The sequence below is a fragment of the Equus przewalskii genome, chromosome 27 (genome assembly GCF_037783145.1).
Source record: "Equus przewalskii isolate Varuska chromosome 27, EquPr2, whole genome shotgun sequence".
Classification (NCBI taxonomy): Eukaryota; Metazoa; Chordata; class Mammalia; order Perissodactyla; family Equidae; genus Equus; species Equus przewalskii.
This window is the reverse complement of record NC_091857.1, coordinates 15,070,621-15,084,893: the sequence shown is the minus strand read 5'-3', so window position 1 is coordinate 15,084,893 and position 14,273 is coordinate 15,070,621. Positions and strand designations below refer to the sequence as shown.

Below are 14,273 nucleotides of genomic sequence, written 5' to 3'. Positions count from 1 at the left end.
GAACATTTAAGGAAAGAAAGGATGAGGGAAGCTAACCAGAGGTTTCCATTGACTGGTCCTTCATACCTCACCTCCCACGAGACTCTCTACACCAGCAATTCCACACCACTCATCGCTGATCCAGCAGCCAATCTGTTTCTCACATCCATGCTTTTGCTCAGATCATCTCTGGTGTTTGGAGAGCCTTGCTGCCACAATCTGGTTCCCTGTGCCTCTTTTTCAAATAACTTGTTCCTTCTGTCTTAAGATTCAGCTTAGTTGTCACCTCTTCTGCCCTTGCCCAGACGGAAATGGACCTTTTCCCCTAGCATCCAATTGCACCTTGTGACTGCAAGCATTGCACTTACCACTTCTACTTGATGGTAGAAATTCCATCACTCTGCTAATTTTGCTTCATAATTATCTCTCATTCCATTCTCTTATCTTTGTCCATGACCTCTGCTTTGACTCAGGTCATTGTCATCTACTGCTCACGTGGTCTTTTACAAGAGACCCCTAACCCACCTCCCAGCTTCTCTTCATCAGCGGGATAATCAGAATGATCAGAATGCTGCCAGAGTTTTCTTCCTAATGGACCATGCCAATTACCTGCTCAAAGCCCATTTTCCCCCATTTCCAAAATAACAAAAACTGAAACTCCTTAACACAGCAAAAAAATTTTCATCACAATCTGCCTCCCAACCTTTCCAGTCTCATGACCCTCCCCTCTGCCATCCTTAATCTATGCTCCAGGCATATTAAATGTCTTGCCAGCCTCAAGCAATCCATGCTTTTTAGCATGTGTGTGCCTTCTTTGGAGGCAGTTCCTTTCCATAAAATGCCTTTCCCCTATTTAGCTCTTCATAAAACTCCAATTCATCCCCTCAGACTCTGCTCAAGGACTACTTAGTAAATCCTCTGAGCCTCTGTCAAACAGGGCTATTCACTGTTTTTCCACAGCATTTCACTCCTACCTCTAATTTAGCACTGATGGTGTCATATCTTAGCTGTTGATTTTCACTTCTGTTTTGGTTTTATGTCTTGCACCGGTCAAATGCTGTTTTTGTTCCTTTTCTATACCAATAGAAGGTGAGCTCGCGGAGGGCAGTAAAACTGCTTTATTGGTTTCTATATTCCCAAAGCTTATCACAGTGCCTAACACTAAGTAGGTAATTGATTGGTTATTGAAAAATGAAAGAAAAGGAGAAGGAGAGAAGGAAGTAAGACCTATTTGACAGGAGACACTGTGTAATAAGAAGAGAAGAGGAATAAATGGAGACACTGTTGAAATTCCATATCTGGGAAAGCACTAATACTTTTGAAAGTAGGCACACTCCTTACGGCAGGAATAAAATTACAAGAAATAAAACTATCCTAAGTAAAAGAATTAAAGGATTTCAGGTTCAAGAAGGTGAAATAAATATCCTTCTACCTCTTTCTCCTTTCAAAATCATCACAAAGCTTAAGGGAGAAAAACAAACTCTAATACAAACTGTGTACGTTTTCTGTGGCTGCCACAACAAATTCCTATAAACTTGGTGGCTTGAAACAACATAAAATTATTCTTTTATGGTTCTGGAGGCCAGAAGTTCAACATAAATTCCAAATCAAATCGAAATCAAGCTTTTTGGCAGGGCCGTGCTCTCTCTAGAGGCTCTGTGGAATCCGTTCCTTGCTTCTTCTAGCTTCTGGTGGCTCCTCTATCTCTTAGCATTCTCTGGCTTGTAGCCACATCGCTTTAATCCCTACCTCCAACTTCAAAATCACTCTTTGTCAAATCTCCCTTTGTCTGTCTCTTCTAAGGACACTTAGGGCCCACCTGGATAATCTCTTCCTCTCAAAATCCTTAACTTAATTACATCTGTAAAGACCCTTTTTCCAAATAAGTTAGCATTCACAGTTCTGAGAAAGAGGACGTGGACATATTTTTGGAAGCCGTTATCAGCCTACCACACAAGCTCAAATATTTTCTAAAACTAGAAGACTTTTATAACTCTAAATCACAATATATAAAGACAGAAAGTGCATGGAATAGTGGCATTTGACTTAGCAGAGTAAAAGGAAGATGAACCGAATATAAATAGCAGATACTAATTAAAAATAAACAAACACAGTCACATAGCAACATCTAAGAAAAGTTCAGACGTTGGAACATCCAGTTACTGTCAAAGGTGGGGTTGAGGCCAGGAGTTGAAAACAGAGAGATAGTTTGAAAGACTGTAAGAGGACCAGTTAGACACCTATCTATGGTCACCCATCTACTGGAAAGGAGCCAGGGAACTAACCCTTCTCACTCCTAAAGGAAAGTAATGGTATCTGGAGAAACTGAGTCAGAATGACTGCAATCTACAGCACAAAAGACAGCGAAGGAACATGTACAAACAATTGAAAGGTTACGTGACAGTCTACGTCCACTGAGAACTGTGTACACCTGCTGTCCCGAGCTAAGCCCCAGGGTGTTTATATCCCCAAATAGAAGACTAAGAATTCTTCTCCTGAGTAAATAACTCCCACAGAGAAAAGCAACCTCAGAAACAGATGTAACGTGTCATATCCACCAAAAAAGCCAACTGCCAAACCAATGGATCAAAAGTGGAGCCCAGCTGCCAACAAGCATCCCTCCCGTGCACAGAGATCCTACTTAGGTGTTTAGTGCCTCCCTCAAAAATATGACTGGAAAGTCAAGGATCACCACTGGGAATCCTTCAAGGAAAAAACAGATAGCAAAATAAGTGAAAGGAATGAAGGAACTCAGAGAAATAGAGAATATGCAGTGAGCAGAATAAAATTTCAGAGAAATAATAATAATGTCCCCAAATATGACAAAAGATATTGCCTTGGTGAAGCAAAGCAGGACACAATAAAAAAGAGTGAGAAAATAGAGAATAAGAAGGAAAATTATAAATTTAACATATGAGCACCAAAAATATAAATTTAGTAAAAGTGTTAACAGATAATAAAGAGTAAACTCAAAAAGACAAACACATAAATAAAGGTAAGTAAAGATGTTCTAAAAGTAGATGGTCAATGGAGATAATCTACTCCACAGAGAGTAATTTGAGAAATGGAGATTAAATTCTAGTAAAGAAATTATTAAGAGTATAATACAAGGAAATTTCTCATAATCGACATTATCAGATTGAAAGGATTCATTGAGGGCCCCAAGACCAAGGATGAAGAAAGACCCATACTAAGGCATATTCTGGTGAAATCTATAACACTATAAATAAGGAAGATACCTCAAAAGCTTATTAGTGAGAAAAGGAGGTGATAGAAAAAATGATCAGAATCAAAATGACATTGGTCTTCTCAACAACAATATTGGAAGCTGGAAGATAATGGAAGAATGCTTTTAAAATTCTGAGTGAAAATTATGTTAAATCTATAAGTCTATTTCCAGGCAAAGATTCAATCTTGTACCATGTAGAATAAAGATATTTCTCAACATGCAAGTTTCTAAGTTATTTATCACCTGTAGAACTTTTCTCCAAACATTACCAGAACACGAGCTCCAGCAAGAAGAGAGAGAACACCAAGCAAAAGGAGGATATAAATTCTAGAAAGAAGAGGCTACAACATCATAAAATGGAAAAATGAATTTTGCAGGATGACAGCCAAGGAAACCCTGAATGACCTCTTTTGATAGGACGCTTTAGAGAGCAGCCAGACAAGATGAAATGGGAAGGAGAGAGGCTCCGGAAAGGATTTCTCCACGGGAAAAGAAGAAGAAAAAAATATTACAAATTGCTAGATTGTTTGACCAACTTGCCTGTGTTGAAAATTAAATAGAGAAGAATTTTATAAAGATTTTGAAGCTTTGGGGAACACTTTGCAAAAAAAAGGAAAGAAAGAAAGGGAGGAAGGGAATAAGGAAGGAAGACAGAAGTAGAGCAGGAGGAAGAACTGGGCAAAACAATTAATAAATAAATGAAGCACTTACGAATTCAAGGAAAAACAAAAACTCTGCAATAAGGGGAATATAATTAAATCATCAGGCTCGGCAGTAAACACTATTTGTATAGTCTTAGTAAGTAAAAATCTAGATATGGATTTAAACTAAAGTGATATAACTACAATGTCAGAATCAAGAATTTTGGGATTTTAAGTTTAAACATTCATTTGTAGCAACAAAAAGCAAATCAATAAAATCTAAGTTGAGGAATCATGAGATGGCTGTATGGACATTATTTGAAAACACAGACGTAAAGTAGAACTGAAGGAAGTTGATGGTGATTGCCTTCCTGCAGTGGTGCCAAAGGGTTATTTATTTAGATTATTAATCTCTAAACTTATCTGCATTTTAAATATGTGTGCATATATTTATTTGGTAAAAATAAAGGTTATTTTTTAAAGACTCATTACATTTATTTAACCTAAACCTATTTCTTTTGCTTAAAATTATAACAAGTCAAATCAAATAGTCATATGTCCTCTTTTTCTTTAAAATATTTCCACAAAAGTAGATAATATTACTGATCTAACTTTAAGTTAATGAATTAATGCATGAATGTATGTTTTAGTAAAACATTCTTCTCTTCGTAGAGAAATGAAATGTTAATTGTAATATTTGTAAACAAATTATAAATTGAATTTGATAGTAAATATAGTTTCTTGAAGGAAATTCTAGATCAAACTTGATAAAGAGAATAGTTTTTTTAAATAAAGGGAATGTGCATTCCTAAAGTATTATTTTTACCTGGTTTCCAGGATCCTGAATTTTCTTCAGGTGAAGCACTGGATTGGTATTGCTATTCATTCCCATTTTCATATCACCATGGGCAGTCTAAATAAAACTGCTGGAGAAAAAAATGTTGACTTGTAAATTCCGAATTAGCACTCATTCAAAAACTTCCGCTAAGTATACTAATGTTGATTTTATAAACTTGTTAATAATAAGGTCTTATTTATCTTCCTTAACTCTAAAGCAAATTTAGTACAAAATAACATTTTTCACAGTATAATGGCCCTTTAAAAATAATATTCCCACCAAACACACAGAGAGCAAAGCACAAAGAGTTTACAAAACAGGAAGAGATTCTCCATTATTATTTCTGGAGAGCATCCTAGTCTGATGTTTTTCCCTCTGCCATTCTTAGAGAAAGTACGTTATCCACAACAGGTCAGCCCAAGTCCTGCCTATTTCCTCAGGAATAAGGGTCAGGCAGCATTCAGTATCCTTGGGAAAGTGGCCTAAAATTACCAAAAAGGCCATCTCAGTAAGACATCAGGAAGCACAACTGTTTCCATTGACACGAACATAATGAAAACAAAATGCTCTAGAACTATGTGCTTTGTGAACCATAGTTTGTAAAAATATCACACATGCTGTGTTTTGACCACCCAAGAGAAATCAAAGCCACTGGAGCCTCTACGAGCATCTCGGTCCTACTGATGTTTGTGATTCTAAAATCAGGAGCGTGTTCCTGGGACACAATCCATCAGTATCTGCTAAGGCAGTGTTAGAAAAAAGCTTTCAAATGCCCTCTTTGTTCCTGACCTGCTATGGGAATTCATGGCATGCGGCATCAAAGGAGAAAATTCAGGTCACCTCTGTTGGATGTAGCCACGTGGGTGTGTGAATTAAAAACATGCAACAGGGACCTGACAAATTCCTGTTTCAGTGTAGTCTCCTCTTTGACTCCTCTAAAGGTGATCCTTATTGATAATCAAAGGAGAGGCCTCAGACCATTTCTGAGATGTGCTGGTTCTCAGATAAGTGATTTAGGATGGTCAAATACTCCAATACTTTCAGGAAATGACCAATAAAAATACACGCCAAAATCTTGGTAGCTCAAAGGAAAAAAAGAATTTCTGACAATATTTCTGTTTCACCATGAAATGGATGAGAAATCAAGCTGTTCAGGCACAGCTGGAGAATGTGTGGAAGTGAACCGTGACACTCCTGGTTTAGCTTCTCAAGAAGCTGAAGGTTTTGATGCTATTAGGACATAGCCTGACAGGATGATGTTTCATGGTGAGGGAAGTGATCGGCCATCTAGCAGCTGAGATCAGTGGATCCTTTCGAGTGATCAGACCCTCAAAGGAATGGGTCACTTGTGTGCAAGAATTCAAAGCTTATATCTTACAACTGATAAAATGCAGAGATATTAAAGCATGGTAGTCTGGATTAATTAAAAACAGTGGTCCACTGATGGATGTGAGTGAGAAAAAGATAGAGAAAAATAAAGCATGACTTTGTGATTTGAACAAAGCTTCCATTTTAGTCATTCTGATGTTTCCTTCAAACATATTTTGCCTCAGCCACTTCTGCAACTTGATTTTTCAATTTTGTTCCCACCCAAATTGTCGTGTTGCCTGCTTTCCATCTAACAAAACCCTGCCCTTCTTTGAAGACTCCTCTCAAATTGCACCACCTAGGTAACAATTTCCCCAACCACCCTAGACCATCCCAGTTTCTACTGAATTCATCTGTGCCTTTCTGGGTAGTTCTCTTAAGCTATCTTGAGATGTTATGTATATGTGTATCTCTGCCAGTGCCTTGTCTCATTTGTTACAGCACAAATCCCATTAGACCATGAATCAGGCCTTCTGTATTTTGTTTTAATTTCCTACAGCTCTTACCTTAATCTTACACAATTAACATGTAATGGCTGACAAAAGAACCAGCATAAATTTTTTCATTTACCATAAGTAATATCGGAAGGCTCCTGCTTGTCTCATAATGTATTATAGAAGGAGATTTATGCTGACTTTGTGAAGAAATATTATCCAATCATCTAAAGCTTTTTTCCCCAGTTATTAGGAGTTTGGATTAGAATAAAATGATAAAGAATAGATGGACAATATTTATGGAGCAGCTTCTGAGTTGCTTGTCAGTAATTCTACAAGTTACCTCAATATTTATGGGTTCAGTAAAGAATTTCTTTCAATTTGTTCCCTCTACACAGGAATAGGCTAGGTCTGAGAATTATCTTCAGACATGTTATTTCATCTGAATTTTTTTAAACTGGATTTCTTTTTAAATGATCCCAAATATAGAGTAATGTATTAAACATTGACTTTCTTAAGTGCGTCTAAGTTTAGTTCAAGTCCATGTACTCTTTTGGAAGATTTTTTTTCCCCAATGAAGAATCAAATGGTCTGAGAAAAATGGGTCTCAGCCTTTAGGAGAACACAAAGCTGTATAAACTAAGAAATATTATCAACCATGCAGAGAATAAAATGTATTAAATAAAAATGAAACTTGGGAAACATAAACTCTTTTGTGTTCATGACCAACTCAAAAATAGAGCAAAATTTCCTGGAAGTGCCATCATTATCCACAGGAATATTTTCTTTTCTTTTTTGCTTACAGGGAAAAAATATACCATTTCCAATTATGAATATACACATCATTTTAAACGAGTAAAAATGGAAAAACATTATAGAGGACAACATCGCATTTGAGTTATTCAAGGACTTAAATGCAGGATTGAGGCCCTTTATGTGATCAGCTATGTGACAGCTACCTAAAAATTAAGAATTCTCGTTACAGAGTTCCTGCTGTCAGAAGGATGGGAAAACGAAATAGACACACACATAGGGAAAAACACCTGAGTGCACAAAACACAGGTTTTGATGTAAAAGAGAGAAAGATTTGAGCATGGTACTGGCATAAAAACAGACACCAGATCAGTGGAACAGAATCGAGAGCCCAGAAATAAACCCACACATCTATTGACAGCTAATTTTCGACAAGGGAGCCAGGAATATACAATGGAGAAAGGAAAGTCTCTTCAATAAGTGGTGTTGGTTAAATGGGACAGCCACATGCGAAAGAATGAAAGTAGACCATTCCCTTATACCATACACAAATATTAACTCAAAATGGATTAAACACTTGAAAGATCTGAAACCATTAAACTTCTAGAAGAAAACATAGGCAGTACGCTCTTTGACACCAGTCTTAGCAGCATATTTTCACCGTCTGACCGGGCAAGGGAAACAATAAAAAAAATGAACAAATGGGACTACATCAAACTAAAAATCTTCTGCACAGCAAAGGAAACCATCAACAAAATGAAAAGACAATCGAACAAGTGGGAGAAGATATTTGCAAACCATATATGTGATAAGGGGTTAATATCCAAAACATACAAGGAACTCATACATCTCAACAACAAAAAATCTAACAACCCAATTAAAAAATGGGCAAAAGATCTGAGCAGACATTTCTCCAAAGAAGATATACAGATGGCCAACAGGCACATGAAAGGACGTTCAACATCACTAACTATCAGGGAAATGCAAATCAAAACTACAATGAAATATCACCTCACTCCAGTCAGAATGGCTATAATTAACAAGACAGGAAACAACAAAAGTTGGAGAGGATATGGAGAGAAGGGGACTCTCATACCCTGCTGGTGGGAGTGCAAACTGGTACAGCCACCATGGAAAACAGTATGGAGATTCCTCAAAAAATGAAGACTAGAACTACAATATGATCCAGCTATTCCACCACTGGGTATTTATCCAAAGAACATGAAAACACGAATGCATAAAGATACATGCATCCCTATGTTCATTGCAGCATTATTCACAATAGCAAAGACTCGGAAGCACCCTAGGTACCCATCAAGGGAGGAATGGATAAAGAAGATGTGGTATATATACACGATGGAATTCTACTCAGCCATGAGAAATGATCACATCCGGCCATTTGTGACAACATGAATGGACCTTGAGTGTATTATGCTAAGTGAAATAAATCAGAGGGAGAAAGCCAAATACTGCATGATCTCACTCATAAGTAGAAGATAAAAATGACAAACAAACACATAAAGACAGAGATTGAATTGGTGGTTACCAGAGGGGAAAAGGGGAGGGAGGAGGGCAAAAGGGGTGACTAGGCGCATGTGTGTGGTGATGCATTGTAATTAGTCTTTGGGTGGTGAACTTGGTGTAATCTACACAGAAATCGAAATATAATGATGTACACCTGAAATTTCTACAATGTTATAAACCAATGTTACCGCAATAAAAAAAAAAGAAGGAAAACAAAAAGAGAGAGAGAGAGAAAGCTTTGAATCTATGCTCTGTTGCTTTCTCCCAGAGAAAATTTGGGAAAGTTACTTAAATTCACTAGGCTCCTGTTTCTTCACCTGTACAACAAGCACAATAGTTCCTTATTCCCTGGTTGCTATGTGAATTAAATGAGACATATAATATAGAACATCTAGCAAAATCCACGGAAAACTATGGTCATTCAATAGGTGTACCCTCCCCTTCTGCTCTAGCCACAGATGCATCAGTTTAAGACAGTAGATGTGTAATCTTATTTGAAAGAAAAAGACTCCCACATCCAGCCAGCTTTCATAGAGAAAGGAGGATTTTACTGAACCTGTAGGACAGGAGAAAAATTAGACAGTAAAGGGTGTGTTCATGAAAGAAAAAGTATAAGGAAAAATCCAAAAATTACGTTGTGGAATACACATAACTGGGAAGATGAGTCTGGGTGCAAGAAGGACTTATGCGAAAAAGTAATTATAGCTAAAAGACGTGAAAATGTAAGTTGAGGCTCAGACCGTGAATTCCAAGTGGAAGAGTGGGGACATCTTGGGAAGTCAAGGAAACTCCTGAGCAGGGCGAAGAGAACCCACTTTTCTGGAGGTAAGCAGTGATGTTGTTATCAAATTCAATTATTAATACTCTGACTATGAAACCTTTCCTATGGGAAATGTAAGTTTCTTTAATCATTGCAAATAAAACCTTACCCTTCATTTAAGTTTAAATTGAGCTTTTACATAAGAGAACTTTTCCTACAGAGCATTCTTATATTTTACTCAAATAAATTATATCGTGCTTTTAAGAAATGGCCCACAAGGCAACAAAAACCCTTTCAGATAATTATTTGTAAGCATGCAGAATTTGAACCAGGCATGAAATAGAAATGCATATTATAAGTCTAATACTGCATAAAATGAGCATGGTTTGGGAAGCAGAGCAGATCGCTAACTAAAAACACTATAATGGATTTTTAATGGCCCTCTGTGGAATTCTTCAGATACAATAAAAACTGTTTGTAATAACAATAAATTGCATATATTATACTTACTATTCAGTAAGAACTGATTTTATTTACCTGCAACATTTTCCTAGATGGAGAGTGACACAGTCTAAAAGGGGCCCCCAGACTTGATATTTTATTTATTCGCCTTTCCTATCACAAATTCACCCTATTTAAGGTAATGGGGTCTTTCCGTTGTTGGTGTATGACGCATCTATTACCACCCCAAAGCCCATATGTTAGTCTTGCAACTCTGTTTCAAATGATGATTTAACTAGCCGGAAAAAAAAAAAATTTCGGTATTCAGAGCAATGTGAAGGCCAAAGGGCCTCAGGGTCTATCTAATCCTGGAAAGCTATTCATGTTTGAAAAGCTCAGATAAATGCAATTTACTTTTACTCAATACAATTAAAGCATACTGAAAGCTCAGTTCAGATGAACAACCACAAGACTATACGATTAGCAATACTAACCCAACTTTCTTGCAGTAATGCAAGATGTGTTAGATTGCTTAGTTTTATTGAAAGAGGGGGCAAAAATCTACTTCCATAAAATGATGAAAACAAATAGTCTCTTAATATCTCATTATTTTAAATGATATTAATATTACTCATAATATTTCCATTTCAATTGATCTTGGCAATTCAATAAGATCAATAAAAAGCAATCACAGATTTTTCTTTTTGTTTCTGTCATTTTCTTACTTTGGTTTAAAATCCTGGATTTTTTTTTTGGTGAGGAAGATTGGCCCTGAGCTAACAGCTGTTGCCAATCCTCTTTTTGCTTGAGGAAGATTGTCTCTGACCTAACATCTGTGCCAATCTTCCTCTATTTCAGGTGGGATACTGTCACAGCATGGCTTGATGAGCGGTGCTAGGTATTTGTCTGGGATCCAAACCTGAGAACTCCAGGCAACCAAAGAAGAGTGCACGAACTTAACCACTACGCAACCAGGCTGGCCCCTCCTGGATCATTTTTAAATTTAGTGTAATCTCAAGAATAGCTTGCATTTTGCAGTGATTTCCCTTCTAAAGCATTTTTTAGATCTATTTTATGCGTAATCGAGATAGGTCCGAAAAAACACCTCTGCCAAGGTTGGTGATGGAGGGAGCTGCTGTAGCAGGAGACACAATGGCCTCCCAAACAGCCCATTCAAGTGAATAGAGGGCCAGGTTGTTTTCAGGGCTCTCAGCCTAGCCTAGGACTTAATGTTCTACACCACACTGCAACCTTCTAACTTAGCTCAACCCTAATCTGGTCTCCACAAGTTAAAAAGGAAGTGTAACTCTTAACTAAATCCAAAGACCCATAAATATCAATAAAGTCTTATAAAAATAAGATGATCTATAAAGTAGCATTAATAAAAATGAGATTCTTTTTCTTTCAAATTGGGGAATGTGTTGAGATAAGTGAATGACTTGATAGTCCTTGAACTGCCAAACATCAGAGCATCCAAGACAATTCCTTGAACAAACGCATGGGCAGCAAGCAGATACAGAGAGGAAAGTTACCATTTTAAGAACAGAAAAGACAAGAAAATAGAATAAAAATGTCGGCATTTGGCAAGTGGTGATTTAACACGAGGAGATTTGCCGGTGTTTTCAGGTTGAGGTATCGAATCTTATCAAAATACAAATATCAGCAAAGAGAAGAATGTGTGCTCTTTGTCGCAGAGGCTGAGGAGGACCAAAGGCATTCCAAAAAGCAGAGCGTCACTTGATGGCGGCAGAAAGAAGGCATCATAAAGGGTGAACACAGCTTGTACCAACCTCCTCTGCTGTATAATAACAACATCAATGACAATTGATGGACTGCTTATTATATGTCAGGCCACACTCAATATTAACTCTTTCAACCCTCAAAACAATCTTGGAAGAGAAGGTAACATTATCTCCCAAAACTGGCTACTCACACTGTTGATGTTTCCTGGTTCTCAATACTATTATTATTATTATTATTATTATTATTTGCTTATAAAATTGGTTATAATTCTATGCCTTTAGGGTTTGTGTTAGGGTGTGAACAGTACCTGGGCCCACAGGTGTATTTGCAAATCTAGAAACAATCAGGGGAGAAGAGAACGAGGGAGACCAAAGACATAGCAGAATCTCCAGAAAGTGGAAGGGGGATGTATCGTTTGAAAAGGCCTACTCAATGTGCTCCACGTTGTGGTTTAAACATCATAAATTACTAACAGAAAGTAAGTTACTTTAGAAGGTAAACACTGACTTCATTTCCTTGCTGAACTTGGATGAAAAAGATAGAGAATCTCTTAAAAGGTTTAATCCAGACCCTCTGGGCACATTCGAAGGCTCAGAAGTCGCAAAGACAAACTTGGTCATCTCACTCCTGTCCTCACAAACAACATGCTCCCCTTTATTCATAGTACTACTACAACTACTCGTGGTACGAAGTTTCAACTACTCAGCCTGGGATTAAGAAAAGTCTTGGCAATTTTGTCCCAGCCACCTTTCCATCTTCACTTCCTATAATCTGCAACACTTCCCCACAATACATACGTTCAACAACCCCAAACATTCTTAAACTGGTATGCCAGCTCTGTTTAAAATGTGCTTTTGAAATCTTATTTATTGTTGGAATGCCTACTCAGCTCAAATGTCAGCTACTCTCTAAATATTTTCATGACTCCTCTAAGCAAGACTTTTCCTACTCCTCTGCATAGCTACACATATATTATATGTAAATATATATATTTGTCTACACGTATTTCGAATGCTATGCTCTAATTGTCTCCTTCTGTACATTCATTTAATCATTGAACAAATATTCACTGAATAACTATTAGGTACCAGGCATAATTTAAGCTCCCTAAACCAAAGGCCATTTGTCATTTTGTTTTTTGGTTTTGTTTTGTTTGGGTGAGGAAGATTGTCCCTGAACTAACATCTGTGCCAATCCTCCTCTATTTCATATGTGGGCCACCACCACAGCATGGCTTGGTGAGCAGTGTGTAGGTCCACAGCTGGCATCCAAACCTGTGAACCCCAGGCCTCCGAAGCGGAGAGCACAAACTTAACCAATATGCCACCGGGCCAGCCCCTTGTTGTTTTGGGGAGAGGGTTGTTGTTGTCGGTACTGGTATTTTCTAATGCCTTGCTCACTGTCCAATGCACAGTAGCCGTTAATTAAACATTTGTTGAGTGGAATTACTCACGAGAACCTCAATGAAGATTACAGTCAACAAATAATCATTAAAAAATAACTGATTTGTATTCTCTTAGGGAGAAATAATTGGATATAGAAGAATATATATGTAAAATAGCAGGCCTTTACATTTGGCAGGGTCTCAGATCTGGAACTTTTGTAATGTTAATGAGAAGGGGAGTAATGAGGAACAGCACCGTTTCGCAGCTTTTAATTCCTTCCTTGAAGTTTTAAGTGGATTTTAATTTCCTCCAGACCACCAAGTTAGATTTACAGATTCTTAAAACTTCAAGGGCAATTCGAAGTCATCCAGGACAAATTCCATATTTTACAGATGAGGAAACTGTGTCCAGAGAGATTTGCAAAACTGAGACAAGAATCCAGGCCTCCTTTCCCAATGTCTCTCCCTTAGTATCTTGTCATCAGATATTTTTTTCTCTTTCAACATTATTTTTAAATATTCAATACTGGTATTGAATACTGGGAGCAACTTGTTGGTCCGTTGGGATAACTGAAAGATTTGATGATGGAGAAAATACTTCCTTCTTTTTACATCCCAAGATCTCTCCTAAGGTTGGAATCTTTTAGAGTAAGTACACGAAACAGGGCTGGAAATCTTTGATTAACAACAGAAGAAGAGAGTTCAGGTGAAATCTTTGTTTTCTTTTAATTCCATTATTGTGCAAATTTATGAAAACTTAAATCTGTTAATAGGATGTCATATATATAGTATAATTATACTCTCTATATGGTATATATTACATACTACATACAGACACATTTTTTTTCATTATGAGAAACCAATATTTTCACTGCTTGTACCTGGAAAATTCCCTGAAACTTCCTGTTTTATGGCTGGTTGTGATTAATTTATCAAATTCTCTTTTGATATAGTGCAGACTGATCATGATTAATGTGTTTATCTGCTAAACGTACAAAAAGAAAATTAGTATAGGCAAGCAAGTCATTGTGTGCTACTTATTAATAAATCATTTTTTCTACGAGTTTTTGCCTCCTGAATTGTTTACATTTTAAGGTGAATTCAATATTCTTTTGTTCCAAAAAGAAAAATACTTTAGATACTGCCATTTCAGTTTTCAGCCATTTTTAAAGAAGTCAA

At 37.0% G+C, this 14,273-nt stretch overlaps 1 protein-coding gene across 8 annotated transcripts in view; it reads right to left on the bottom strand.

Moving 5' to 3' along the window:
* LOC139079894 (uncharacterized) overlaps positions 1 to 14,273 on the bottom strand; it is a 613,636-nt gene that overhangs the window by 518,760 nt on the left and 80,603 nt on the right. For 6 of the 8 annotated variants that reach the window (XR_011533890.1, XR_011533904.1, XR_011533897.1 and 3 more), the window contains exon 2: positions 4,676 to 4,775. The gene's annotated coding sequence lies outside the window, so the exon portion shown is untranslated. The remainder of the gene's footprint in view (positions 1 to 4,675; positions 4,776 to 14,273) is intronic. The other 2 variants (XR_011533913.1, XR_011533912.1) reach the window with 1 other exon arrangement.